This window comes from Natrix helvetica (genome assembly GCF_964273705.1).
Source record: "Natrix helvetica genome assembly, chromosome: 2".
In the NCBI taxonomy this organism is placed as follows: domain Eukaryota; kingdom Metazoa; phylum Chordata; class Lepidosauria; order Squamata; family Natricidae; genus Natrix; species Natrix helvetica.
In genome coordinates this window covers 163,154,322-163,166,731 of record NC_138552.1, presented here as the reverse complement: position 1 = coordinate 163,166,731, position 12,410 = coordinate 163,154,322, and the positions used below count along the sequence as shown (strand labels likewise).

Sequence of the window (12,410 nt, the reverse complement as noted above, 5' to 3'; positions counted from 1 at the left end):
ACACACACACACACCCCTAAGGTCTCAAACAAAAGAGAAAGTGTTGAATTAATAGGTACCCAAGCAATAGCAGGGAAACCTGTCTCTGAACTGTCATTTTTATTTAATGTAACTGTTAAAACAGAAGAGGGGGCTGAGTTATAGCTCATTCACCTGATAAAGAGCAACTTTCCCCAGGCTTCTATCAGCTACAGGAAATTGCTAGAGGATAGTTTAGCTATGAGAGCCAGTTTGGTGTAGTGGTTAAGGCATGAGGCTAGAAACCAAAAAACAAAGAGTGCTAGTCCCACCATAGGCATGAAAGCCAGTTGAGTAACCAGGGGCCAGTCACTCTGTTTCAGCCCTGGGAAGGAGGCAATGGCAAACCAATTCTGAAGAACTCTCCCCCCCCCCCAAAAAAAATATAGAGTCTTGTCCAGCCAGTTTCTGAGAATTAGACATGATTGGACAGAAGGGGGGGGGGAAGAGTTTAAGTATATGAATCCCTAATATGCAAGTAGCTTTCTTTTCCACTCATTTAGCACAGGACAGGGTTAACATATCAATAAAGGAAAATATTGTAGCTCAGGGTTGAAATGAGAGGTCCTTAGTGCTCTCTCAATTTAATTGTTTGGTTGCAAATGTTCCTTACTCAAACTAAGTAATAGGAAATCAGGAAAAAAAACAAGCTCAAAGAGCACCAAGGATCCCCCAGAGTTAATATATGAAATAAATTGCAGATGGGACATGGATTTGCAGCCTTTTCTCCCTTTTTTGACCTTATTTTTGCAAACTTTCAGCACATCATGTGGAAAAGCACCGCTCTGAGAAAGGAAATGGACAAAAGTAACCATGACAGTGATTGGCCAGGAGAGTAGGCACACGAGTAACCAGATGGTCACATTGACCACTAGGCAGGAGCAGGAGGAAGGTATTGAGAAGTCAAGGGCTGAAGGATGTGGAGAGACATGGGTAAGCAGACCCATGTGGGCAAATGCCCTGCTGCCAGGAAAACCAGCAGAAGAAGCAGACCAAGCACAGAGACTCTTCTGAAGTACCAGTCTGCCAGGAGAGGCAGATCTCTCCTTCTATGCTATATTTTATCTTTTTCTTGTATTTTTATTATTGCTGTAGGAATTGATCTGGGACATGTTGCCGGTTAGGCTCCGAAAGGCAAAAGTGTCAGAGGATATGTAAGTTCACTGTGTTAAGGTTCCTACCTGTAGAGGCTGAAAGAATTTGTGACCCAACTGCTTAAAGTCCTACCTGTAGAAATTGATGCCATTCTCATGGGCGGTGAAACTTTTGCTAGAAGGAAGAAAATATTTCCTGCCTTTGCCACCTTCATGCAGACCAGGCAACCATCTGGGATTGTAATCACCTCCAGATGGCTCTTCCACCAAGCCTTCATTTTATTACCGCAAACTAAGCTACTAACCTTAGATTCATCTGATTTTTAGTGTGATAGTAGGGATGATTTAATGCCAGCATGTTGGCTTTTGATCAGGGTTTTATTATTATTATGCTTTATTCTTACACCTCTTTACAGTATTTTACCTTTATAAGATATGTTTTCCTCTCCTTAAGGGCATCCTAGAAATATTTTAAAGAAATGACCTCAGCATCACAAATTCACTCAGGCAAATTTAGCATTTCCATTTGATATTTGTAATTCACAACAGAATCCTTTCTATGTAACCTAACTATTTTAGAACACCATAAGGAGAAAAGTTGTCTTCAAAGCCAATTCTGACCACTGATAGATTGAAGCAGGGAGAGAGAGATGCCAAATCTCAAAGGTTTTCTTAAAATATCAGTTGCCTTATCATTAAGCTTCAGAGGTTCTTAAATTGCTTCTTAGAGTTTATTTGTCAAATAACTCAGGGTATAAAAGTGGGACCATAAACATTAATTGAGCAGCCATTAAGCAGGATGGCTATTTGTTTTGGGTTGATCGTGAACATAAAGCTTCATATCCTCTGGTGGGAAACAATTAGACATGATGATGAACATGCTGTTAAATTCTACTCTTACCACCCTTCTGATACCAGTTGAGCTGGGTAAAATAGAAACCAGCTGTAGTCAGTAAGCAGACACCCGTGATGGGAAGTCATATTTTTACTCTCATGTCACAGCCTGTTATGAATGGCATAAAAGTTCTAATGCTTTATGCTAATGGCAGTGACTAATGATCGTCATTATCTTCATTTATGCTCATAAAAATATTTCTCCACGGAGTCGGATCATAAATAGAACACTGTTTAAAATGAAACAGTGGGACTTCTTTTAAAGGAAACACGAGATATAAAATCAACTTAAATACCAGAAGTGGGGTGCCTAAATTATTTGATTTTAGTTAGTGTGATGATAATAATAGCACTAATTTTGTTTTCAGAAAGGGATTGAAACGTTCATATTCATCCATGAGCACCCTCTTAGTGCCGAGAGTAAGAAGAGCAAAGCTTGCGGAAGAAAACCTACCTGAGTTATAAATTTGACACTGCCAACTTGGAGGTTTCCACTTTCTTTGGCAAGAAAGACAGTAAATTTCCTCATCCATTTCTGATTCCAGTTATGAATTCTGCTTACTTGACAGGTACAGAGCACTTCATTATACGCACACTCGGAAACTCTTAAATGGATGAGGCAGCTATTTGCATCTGATAGGAGTTAAGTGGGACATTAAATTAATGCCAAATAAGTGAGTGCACATTTTGGTGTCATTATGAATGGCTGCAGTGCAGCACGAATATGTGGATGCTTATGTGCTGACAACTCCTACATTTCCTTGAAACTTCTCCAAGAGCGAGACGTGTAAGAATAAATTGCCACCTTGGAGGATAACATTAGTAGACGACATAAGTCACAATAAGTGTGCACTTGCCTCTCAAAATATAATAAAAGTAATAGTAATTGCTGGGGTTTTTTTTCCTAGCTTGACCTGAAAGGAGACATACCTTTTGCAGTGAGAGACAATGGCATTGTAGGAAAACCTCAACCACAGGTAAACTGTATGTGTTTAGATGTTGTGGACAGCAATTACTGAGATAACACAAATGTGGCATACCAATCCATGTTTAGCAATGTATTGGGTGAGGTTTATCCCAAATTCAGTATCAGAGGTGGGTTGCTGCTGGTTTGGCCAGATAGCAGCAGCGGGAGGCTCCACCCACTCACCTGAATGCTTCTGCGCATACAGTAGTAACAAAAATGGCAACTCAATTTTGGGTCAGCATGGATACAACCTCACATTGTCAGAAGTTGGAGGTATAGTCTAGGTGTCCTGCATAGATCCTTTCCTTTCTCAAAACAAATGATGTAAAACAGTGAAGGCTGCTGCATAAATTATGGGAAATTAGAGAAAATGTGTATGTGGAATATTTTATACAGAAAAGTTCTTTGCATAGAATGTGGATTATTTGGGAGTGGAAATATACACTCTGATTTGATTTTAATATACTTATGGTACATTAGGCATGTAGTAATGAGGATGAGGAGCTTTGTTAAACCATTTTTTTCACTCATCCTCAAGCTATTTACTTTACAGACAGTCCCACCATGTCATTTTTCTAGAAAGGGAAGCATCATATACAGAAGCACCAACCATCATAAGCAGTTGGTTGCTAGGGAGCAACAGAGATCTTTTGCCTTCCCATTTTGTTGGCTGGCCATAGGACAACATAGAATCCCGGATTAGACTTCGCTTGATCTGGCAGGGATCCCCTCCAGTGGTGGGTATGTTCGGCCCAGTTCAGCCAAACTGGTAGTGGTATGGTGGCCTGGGTCACTGGAACTGGAAGCAACCCAGGCCAGCTACACCCCCGAACCAGTTCCGCAGTGTCTTCTGCCATTGCCGGCATGTTTCTGCGCATGCACAGAACAGTCTTCAGTCAACTGTGCATGTGCAGCAACACGTGGGTGGATGCATGCATGAGCAAAGCGAGCAGTGCACATGCAAGACATCCTCTCAGTGAACTGGAAGTAAACCGGTTAGGAACCCACCACTGATCCACTCCTATAATTTCAGAGCATTGACATTAGACTAGAAATGGGATATTCCTAGAACAGGTTCTTGCAAGGGTCCCTACACCAGCCCCATGACTTCTCTTGCCCCTTTGAGTGTAGGAAATAAATGGCTCATAGAAAGCCAAGCAACCAGTTACTTTAATGGGCAAGGAAAATCCAATAACCATTCAGTCAATCAGTCATTTTAAAAACTGAGTGTCACAATTGATTTAGAGTAAAACAAGTTATAAAGTCACTAACAAGCAAAACTGTAAGTTAAAGTTTAAGAATTTGTGAGGTAAAAATTAATAAAGTATGATACAATAGACATAAGGCAACCAAACAATCATTGAGAATAACAGAATAGTAAAATTTTTGATCTGAAAAATGCAGAACTATTATAATACTAAAAGCTAAACAAGAGATGTAATTAATATTCTATCTATAGAAAATTTTGGGGTGGAAAAATAGGGGAGACATTGAAAGTTGGGACTCTATCAAATTGCTCCTATATACTTACTCATAATCACTGGATTATGTTAGTAGTAATATCCAAGCTTGTTCAGGTCAACATCCAAATATCTCACACAGTTGGAAATAAAATAGTTTTGAAATTATCCCCTTTATGATCAAAGTGTATGCATTTCTGAAAAATGCTCATCCAGCTAAGCTACATTTTCCTGTTCATGTTCTTGTAAAAAGAGCCATAAATATTTGCATAAATACATGAAATAAAAGACAGAGAAGCTAGCAGTTTGTAGTGGGGACCTTTAAACCTCAATTCTGTAAAGCATATATTACTTTTTCTTCATTAGATTTCCAGTGAGATTGCTGAAAATATTAAGTACCACGCAATCCACCAGAATTAGATTCCAATTGGCTTCAGTGATTTTCAAAGCCTGTCTGAGGTTTTAAAATGATTTTAAATCACAGTGAAGATGACAAATGAATGCTTATCAAACTAGTGGGAAATGTTTCTTTTTTCCTGAAAGAAGACTGCTGTTTTGGCTGTTAAAGTAACCTAAGCTATTCCAATTACCAAATACTGAATCATAAATTAGATTTATTTGAATATAAAGGTATCTGCTTTATTTTTCTTTTTATTTATGATTATTCCTACACAAACATTCAAATAATGAAAGGCAAAGTGTTGCACTCATTTTTGTTTGTGATATAAAGATATTCCAGGGAAGTTTCTTTTGTACCTCTGAAATGAGTTGAAAAGATATCTCTTAGCATTCAGCTAATGTTTGTTGTCATTTGCTGTCTTTCTTCTGGACATCAGTATTCCTGTATTTCTTTCCCTCTCCTTCTCCTTCCCTTTTCTTTCCTATCCTTTCCCTTTACTTCCCTTCACTTCGTTTCACTGTTTCTTTTCTTTTCCTTCCCTTCTTCTTCCCTTCCCCTTTCCCTTGCCTTGCCTTCCCTTCTCCTTTCTCTTCTCTTCTCTTCTCCTTTCCCTTCCCTTCCCTTCTTTTCCTTCCTTTCACTTTCCTTCCCCTTTCCTTCTCTTCCCTTCTCTTTCCCCTTCCCTTCCCTTCCCTTCCCTTATCCTTTTCTTTCCTTTCCCTTTCCTTCTCTTCTCCTTTCCCTTCCCTTCTCTTTTCTCTTCTCCTTTCCCTTCCCTTCCCTTCTCCTTTTCTTTCCCTTCTCTTTCCTTCTCATTTCCCTTCCCTCCCCTTCCACAAACAAGGGTGGATGATTGTCCTATACACCCTGTGTAAGAGTTTGCAAATGTACTAAGTGGGTGTAATTTCATTCCAATCCAAGGAAGAGCCATCTGGCTCCATTATATGACTGGCTGATTTGATAATAGGCATGAAGAAACAGTTTGCAATATTTAAGCATGCCAGAGGCAGCTAAAGGTTAGAATAATAAGTCCTAACTTTAAGTAGTAGGCATAATACTGCCATCAACTAATTATCTCACTCCAGCACTCTTCAGTGGTATTGAGACTGGGTCCCAAGGACTGAGTTGGTTGTGCATTATAGGAATTAAAGCCCAGTGCAGCTGAAGTAAGTCAACTGGGGAAGCATCTTTTTATCTGAATATGTATGAAAGGTTCTGCTGAAATGTGAGACACCTATTGCATCAAAACATCTTAGCCCCCTTCTCTAAAATACCTGGGTAGCTAATCCTGAAAACACATCAGGTCCAACATCCAATATCTCAGAGACACAGGTGCTTTTTGAAAATTCACAAGCAGGATTTACTGATGATGCTGCATAAAGATCATAAATACTTGCCATTGATGATTCAATGTATAAAAAATAAGTTTGTGTATATAACAGAATAACAAAAATTGGAGGGGACCTTAGACATCTTCTAGTCCAACCCTCTGCGCAAGCAGTACCCCTTATACCACTCCAGACAAATGGTTGTCCAATCTCTTCTAAAAAATATCCAGGGATGGAGCACCCACAACTTCTAAAGGCAAGCCATTGTTCTCACTGTCAGGAAATTTCTCCTTAATTCTAAGTTGCTTCACTCCTTGATTAGTTTCCATCCATCATTTCTTTCCCTGCCCTCTGGTGGTTTGGAAAATAGGTTGACCCACCCCCTTCTTTGTAGTAGCCTTTCAAATACATGTCTACCCCAGCTCTTCTTTTCACTAGACCAGTCATACCCAGTTTCTGCAACCATTTTTCATAGGGGTTGGCATCCCTCACCAATCATATTTGTTCCTCTTCTCTGCACTCTTTCCAGAGTTCCAGCATCTTTTTTATATTGTGGCGACCAAAACTGGATGCAATATCCCAGGTATGGTCTCACCAAGGTATTATAAGGTGGTACGAACACTTCACATGCTCTCAATTCTATATTTCTATTAATGCAGCCTAGGATTGCATTGGCTTTCTATCATCCCTTTATCTCAGAAGGCTTTCCAAAATGCAAGTCATATTTGCTCATGATTAGAAGACAGGAACAAAAAGTATATTTGGTGAAAAACCAGCAGGCCATCGACTTCAGTATTCTGTTTCTGACCATGAGAATAGTTACTTCTACTTGCGATAGGTTGGATACAGATGGGATTGGACCTCATCAATCCTTTGATAGGAGATCACTAGAAAATCTTTGTATCGGTTAGGAGTTGACGTTCCGATGACATGACATGCGATCTTGGAGCTCCAAGATCACAGTCGATACTTTTGCCACTGGACGGCCCTTTTGGACCTAAACCGTCCCAAAGAGACGGTGACAGAGAAGAGTACGTCTGCTGATCTCAGGGACACTGCAAAGTCCCCGATTGATCCAGGAGAATCTCTTTTTGCCGGTGACTGAAGCACAGCCATTGAAGCTGCTGAAGTTGGGACAGCTCTGGAACGGGAGGAAAATGGAAAGAGAAAGTGTGTCCATCTAGTGAGGAAATCTTATTATTATAAAAGAGATTACCCTCCCCCCCCCCCAAAAAAAATAAAGCTAAATTAAATTTGAAAACAGAACAGAGTAAGTGGTGAAATAAAGCTACATTAGACAGTGTGTTATCCTTTTTTTAATTTTCTTTTACAGATGGAATTTTTGCAAATGTTTCCTATTCTTTAAATTGAACGGATTAGTTTTTCTTCTTCTACTTTTTATATTCTTTTTTTTATACCTATGGATTAAAATCTTTTTTCTTATTTTTTATAATGCTGGATTGGATGGATTTTTTTGCTCCATTTAAGAATTTTGTTTTCTTTAAGCCCGGAATATAAAGAAGATATAAAAGGAATGCAAAGAGGGCTGTAATAACAGAGGGAAAGGAAGTAACACTGCCACTTGGAAGCTGGAGCTTGGAAGGCTTGGAAATATTGTCTTTTCTTTTTTCTCTTTGATCATTTGACTTTGCATTTCAAATTTCTTCAGCTTGTTTACAGAGAGTGATAGTGAGAAGAGCATGGGTTGTTTATACAGGTGCTCTTCAGGAGCTTTAGTGGCAGCTGGAGTGGAGTGAAAACAAAACCTTTTCTTGAAAGATTATAAATGAACTTGCTTTAAATTTAATAAAAAGTTTTGAATGCCAGAATGGCAATGCTTACAAGTTGGAAGAATGGTGCAACATGAAAAAGAAACCTTAACATTGCAAAAGATTATGTTTGAAATTCAAAAATTATTAGAAGTAACAGAGAAAATTGAGAAGAGATTGGAGAACATATATGGTAGAACAGTAAAATTTGATGGAAAAATTGAGGATATTCATCAAATGAAGAAAGCAGAGGTCAGAGTTCTAAAAACTGAAGGAAAAATAAACAAAGAGACAAGAAAATTGTTGATACTGACAGTGAACTGAGCGTGGTTGGAAATGGAAAGAGTGGAATATGGAATGGGGAGAGAGAGGGACTGAAGCTCTACCCCAGATTTCAAAGTATAGAAGAAGAAAAGAGAGAAGAATTGATGGAACTAAGGAGAGAAATCTTGTCAGAAGCACTAGTGATAACCAAAGATAAGCTGATCGAAGAAGCAGATGGAGGGTTTTGAGCTTATACAAGATATGCAATAAGCAATAAGTTGCAAAGAGAAGTCCATAGAAAACTTACTAAGGAAATAACCAGAATACTAATGCCACAAATGGCAAGAGACATAAGACTGCACTATTACTGGAAAGACACAGGTTGATGTAATGAAAGCTTATAATAAAAAATTAAGTCAATTTATTTAAATTTAGAGCATCATGTATAAAATGAAGTGATAATGGATACAGTTAAATAATTAATTGACAATGATAATAATGCATATATATGTATTGGTTTGATGAGAGGAAATTTGATATAAATTGCAAATGGTGACTACAAAAGGAGGTTTGAAAACTCTCTTATTAAATATAACCAATTTTTATTTAAAACATGTTATAAACATGTAATGTTACTGGATGATATTGGGAAGAGCTAATGGAATGCCATTATGTGGTATTTATATAGAGTATGTTTATGTATATATATATACTGTATATAAAAGAAAATCTTTGTATCGTAGGGTAAACTGAGAAGTTGAAAAAAATATATCCTAGAATAATAATTGGCTATTATAGAATAATATCCAATGTTAGTTTCTCTATGTAGTCGCAAACAGTATGAATAGGGTATAGAGTATAAATAGGTATTAAAGGTAAAGGTTCCCCTCACATATATGTGCTAGTCATTCCCAATTCTAGGGAGCAGTGCTCTTCTCTGTTTCAAAGCCAAAAAGCCAGTGCTGTCCAAAGACGTCTCTGGGGTCATGTGGCCGGCATGACTAAATGCCGAAGGCGCACGGAACGCTGTTACCCTCCCACCAAAGGTGGTCTCTATTTTTCGACTTGCATTGGCAGAAGCTGGGACAAGTAATGGGAGCTCACTCCATTTGAAATACAGAATTAAAAGATTGTTTTTTCCCCCAAGAGCAGAAACACATTGTGAAAATTCACCTTGGTTTTTTTAAAAAAGAAAATTATGTAAGAAGAGGTACAGATTTTGAAGCTAAATATCCATGTTTCTCATTTTTATAAAGAAAGGAAAGTTTTTATACTTTTTTTAATGGGCAGAATTAGATAAGTAACACAGTACAACTTTATTTTAACAGGTTTAACAAAGAGGAAGAGCTTCAATTATTAATAAAGGTCCAGTAAATTGAAAAGGCAACATTTCAGTAAATGCCATAAACTACAGTACAATTTGATCAATTCTGCTATAAAATCTGGCATCGATGACTAGAAAAATCAAAGCTTTATTGAATGTGCAACTGTTGCCTCAGACCAACATGATTGGAAAGCTTCTGAAATTCCAAAGCTGATGATTAAAGGTTACATCCTCCTTCCTTCCCCAAATTATTTTATAGAGAAATAAATCCTAAAAGGAATGGGGGGGGGGGTTTACATAAAGTTGTGAAATCTCATGTTCAAAACAGATTAATTTTGACCACATTGAAAAGATCCTGCCTCATAAAGCCACATTCTCATGTGATGGACCTTGAGTTTTAGAATTCAGTCAAATCAATATATTTAAATGGAAAGAGAAAGAGAGGGAGGGAGGAAGGGTGGGAGGGAGAGCGGGAGAGAGAGAGATGTAGGGATTAAAGTGCTACACTATGAATAGAGAGACATAGCTTCTTAGGCAATGAAACTGATTGGCTGTCTTTGGGCCAGTCATTCCTCCCAGCCTTCAACGAGGAAGTTTAAATGCTTCTATCTTACAACACACATAGGATCAGTGTGGTAGATTATGGCCCACAACATCCAGTGAAAGATCCTTCATTCTGCAATGGATTGATTTGGGCTGAAAATCATAATGCATGTTCACACAACATACTTTGGAGGAATCCTCCAGGAGGATGTTGTGTTTGTAACCCAGTCCATAAATGATTTCATTTGTAGAGCATTATGGCCTATGCCTTGGCACTTATGAATGGAATAGGAAGTGCTTTATCATTCTTGTTTGGCTGTGGTCATGAAAGAATAATGAAGGATCCGAAATGTTCATGGAGCTTATTTGTATTGGGCTGCACAGGTGTGTTTGTGTCACCGATAATTAATGACTGACTGAATCTCATTCCACTGTTTCCACAGGCTGTTGACAACTGTAGAGCAGAAAAAGATGTGACGGCCAACAAATCAAAACATTGTGCTTGTAAAGGTCAAGATGATCTTTTGCTCTTCACCCTTCCGAGAAGGAAACATAGGGAACAAGGCATCATCGGTCCACCTACCCCGAAGTCGGAGGGGGAAGCGAGAAAGAAATTGTAACAAAGAGGGGGGGTGGGAACCATAGAACAATAAATCTTTTGGAAGTGTTGAAAAAAATGAAGTGCTTGTGAATCAATCTTAGTGGGGAGAGTTCTTATTGCCCAGGACCAATAATGCTCTAAATAAGATTGATCCAGTGTACAGCCTTGATTAATGGACGAAGAACTCCCTGTGATATTTCACATGTGATGCCTTTGGTTTAATGAATGCACTGCAAGACAATGATGTCATTTAACTCCTGCACATTTCCTAGTAATTAAGGATTTTACTTAAGGAAAGAAAATAGTACCAACTCCTTCCTTAGAAAAACTCTTATAATAAGCAAAACCTGGGTTTATATCTAGTGAGGGGAGGTGGGTATTTGCATACCGTATTTCAGTGCAAGATGTTAAGAAGGCTAACAATGTTCAGATCCTGCTTATGAGCTTCCAGAAACACCTTCAATGAGAGGATTTTGCCCAGCTGTAGAACATAGAATAATAGAGTTTCAAGGGACCTTGAAGATCTTCTAGTCCATCCCCCTGCTCAAGCAGGGGACTCGATACCATTTCAGATAAATGGCTTTTTGAAAGCCTCCAGGGATGGAGCACCTACAACTTCTAAGTTGTTTCATTGGTAGATTGCTCTCACCGTTAGGAAATTTCTCCTTACTCTAGGTTGCTTCTCTCCTTAGTTAGTTTCCAGACATTGTTTCTCATCTTGCCTTTTGGTGCTTTGGAAAATAGTTTGACCCCCCTCCCCCTCATTTTTGTAGGAGCCCCTCAAATATTGGAACACTGCTCTCATGTCACCCCTAGTCCTTCTTTTCATTAGACTAGACGCACCCAGTTCCTGCAACTGTTCTTCACATGTTTTAGTCTCCAGTCTCATAATCATCTTTGTGGTCTTCTCTGCACTCTTTTCAGAGTCTCAACATCTTTTTTATAGTGTGGTGGATCTTTTGATCTTCACCTTTCCATGAAAGAAATGCAGAGAACACAACACCATTTGTCCACCTACCCACAAAGTTGGAGTAACAAGTCAAATCGTAAGTGTAATATCCTAACCATGTCCTGCTTCTAATATGACAGATTTATCTATCAGTAATGGTAATTTCATTTGTGTAGATTACTCTATAATAAATACACCTGTCTGACCTAATCCTAAAATGATTGCTTCAACTAGGAATATCTATTCATTTGCTTGCTTTTTGGTTCAAAGCCTATAGAGTGTCTGAAGCTCCATTGAAGTGAATGAAAGCTACTTCTGAGTAGATATCATGGCCCTGCACTATAAAAAGCTCTCTTTAGCTATAATTCCATGTCCATCTTTCTAAGACCAATAAAATCTGAACAATCGTATAATTTTTCACAAGCCTGGAAATGTTGTACAGAGCCTTGTGGACATAAAAAGAATTCAATGATTGGATGTTTAGGGCAAATGACATCCAAACTTGATTTGAAAACTGATTTACAAGACATGAACATATTTAAAGGCATTACAACGTAATAGCATATGTTACCTTGCAGTGATGTGCAGTCAGGTGAGGCAAGTGAGGCACAGCCTCACCACTCTCATCATGAAAAAAAAAGTAAAAGGAAAAAGCTGAGCTAGTTGCTGCCTCACCGTGGATGACTCTGCTTAACCTCACTGGTGCTCTCCCTCCCCAAGTGTAGTGACTTCCTCCCCAGGCCCCCATTCATTTCTCTCTCACTCACACACACAGCTGGATAAAACTATATATAAATCT

At 38.5% G+C, this 12,410-nt stretch overlaps 1 protein-coding gene across 9 annotated transcripts in view; it reads left to right on the top strand.

Annotated features, from left to right (window-relative positions):
- KHDRBS2 (KH RNA binding domain containing, signal transduction associated 2) overlaps positions 1-11,251 on the top strand; it is a 450,741-nt gene extending 439,490 nt beyond the window's left edge. For 2 of the 9 annotated variants that reach the window (XR_014174498.1, XR_014174499.1), the window contains 3 exons: positions 2,375-2,575; positions 9,523-9,741; positions 10,505-11,247. The gene's annotated coding sequence lies outside the window, so the exon portion shown is untranslated. Of the gene's footprint in view, positions 1-2,374; positions 2,894-2,927; positions 2,984-4,799; positions 5,064-9,522; positions 9,742-10,504 lie in introns of those variants that run through there. The other 7 variants (XR_014174496.1, XR_014174493.1, XR_014174497.1 and 4 more) reach the window with 7 other exon arrangements.
- Positions 11,252-12,410: the final 1,159 nt, after the last annotated feature.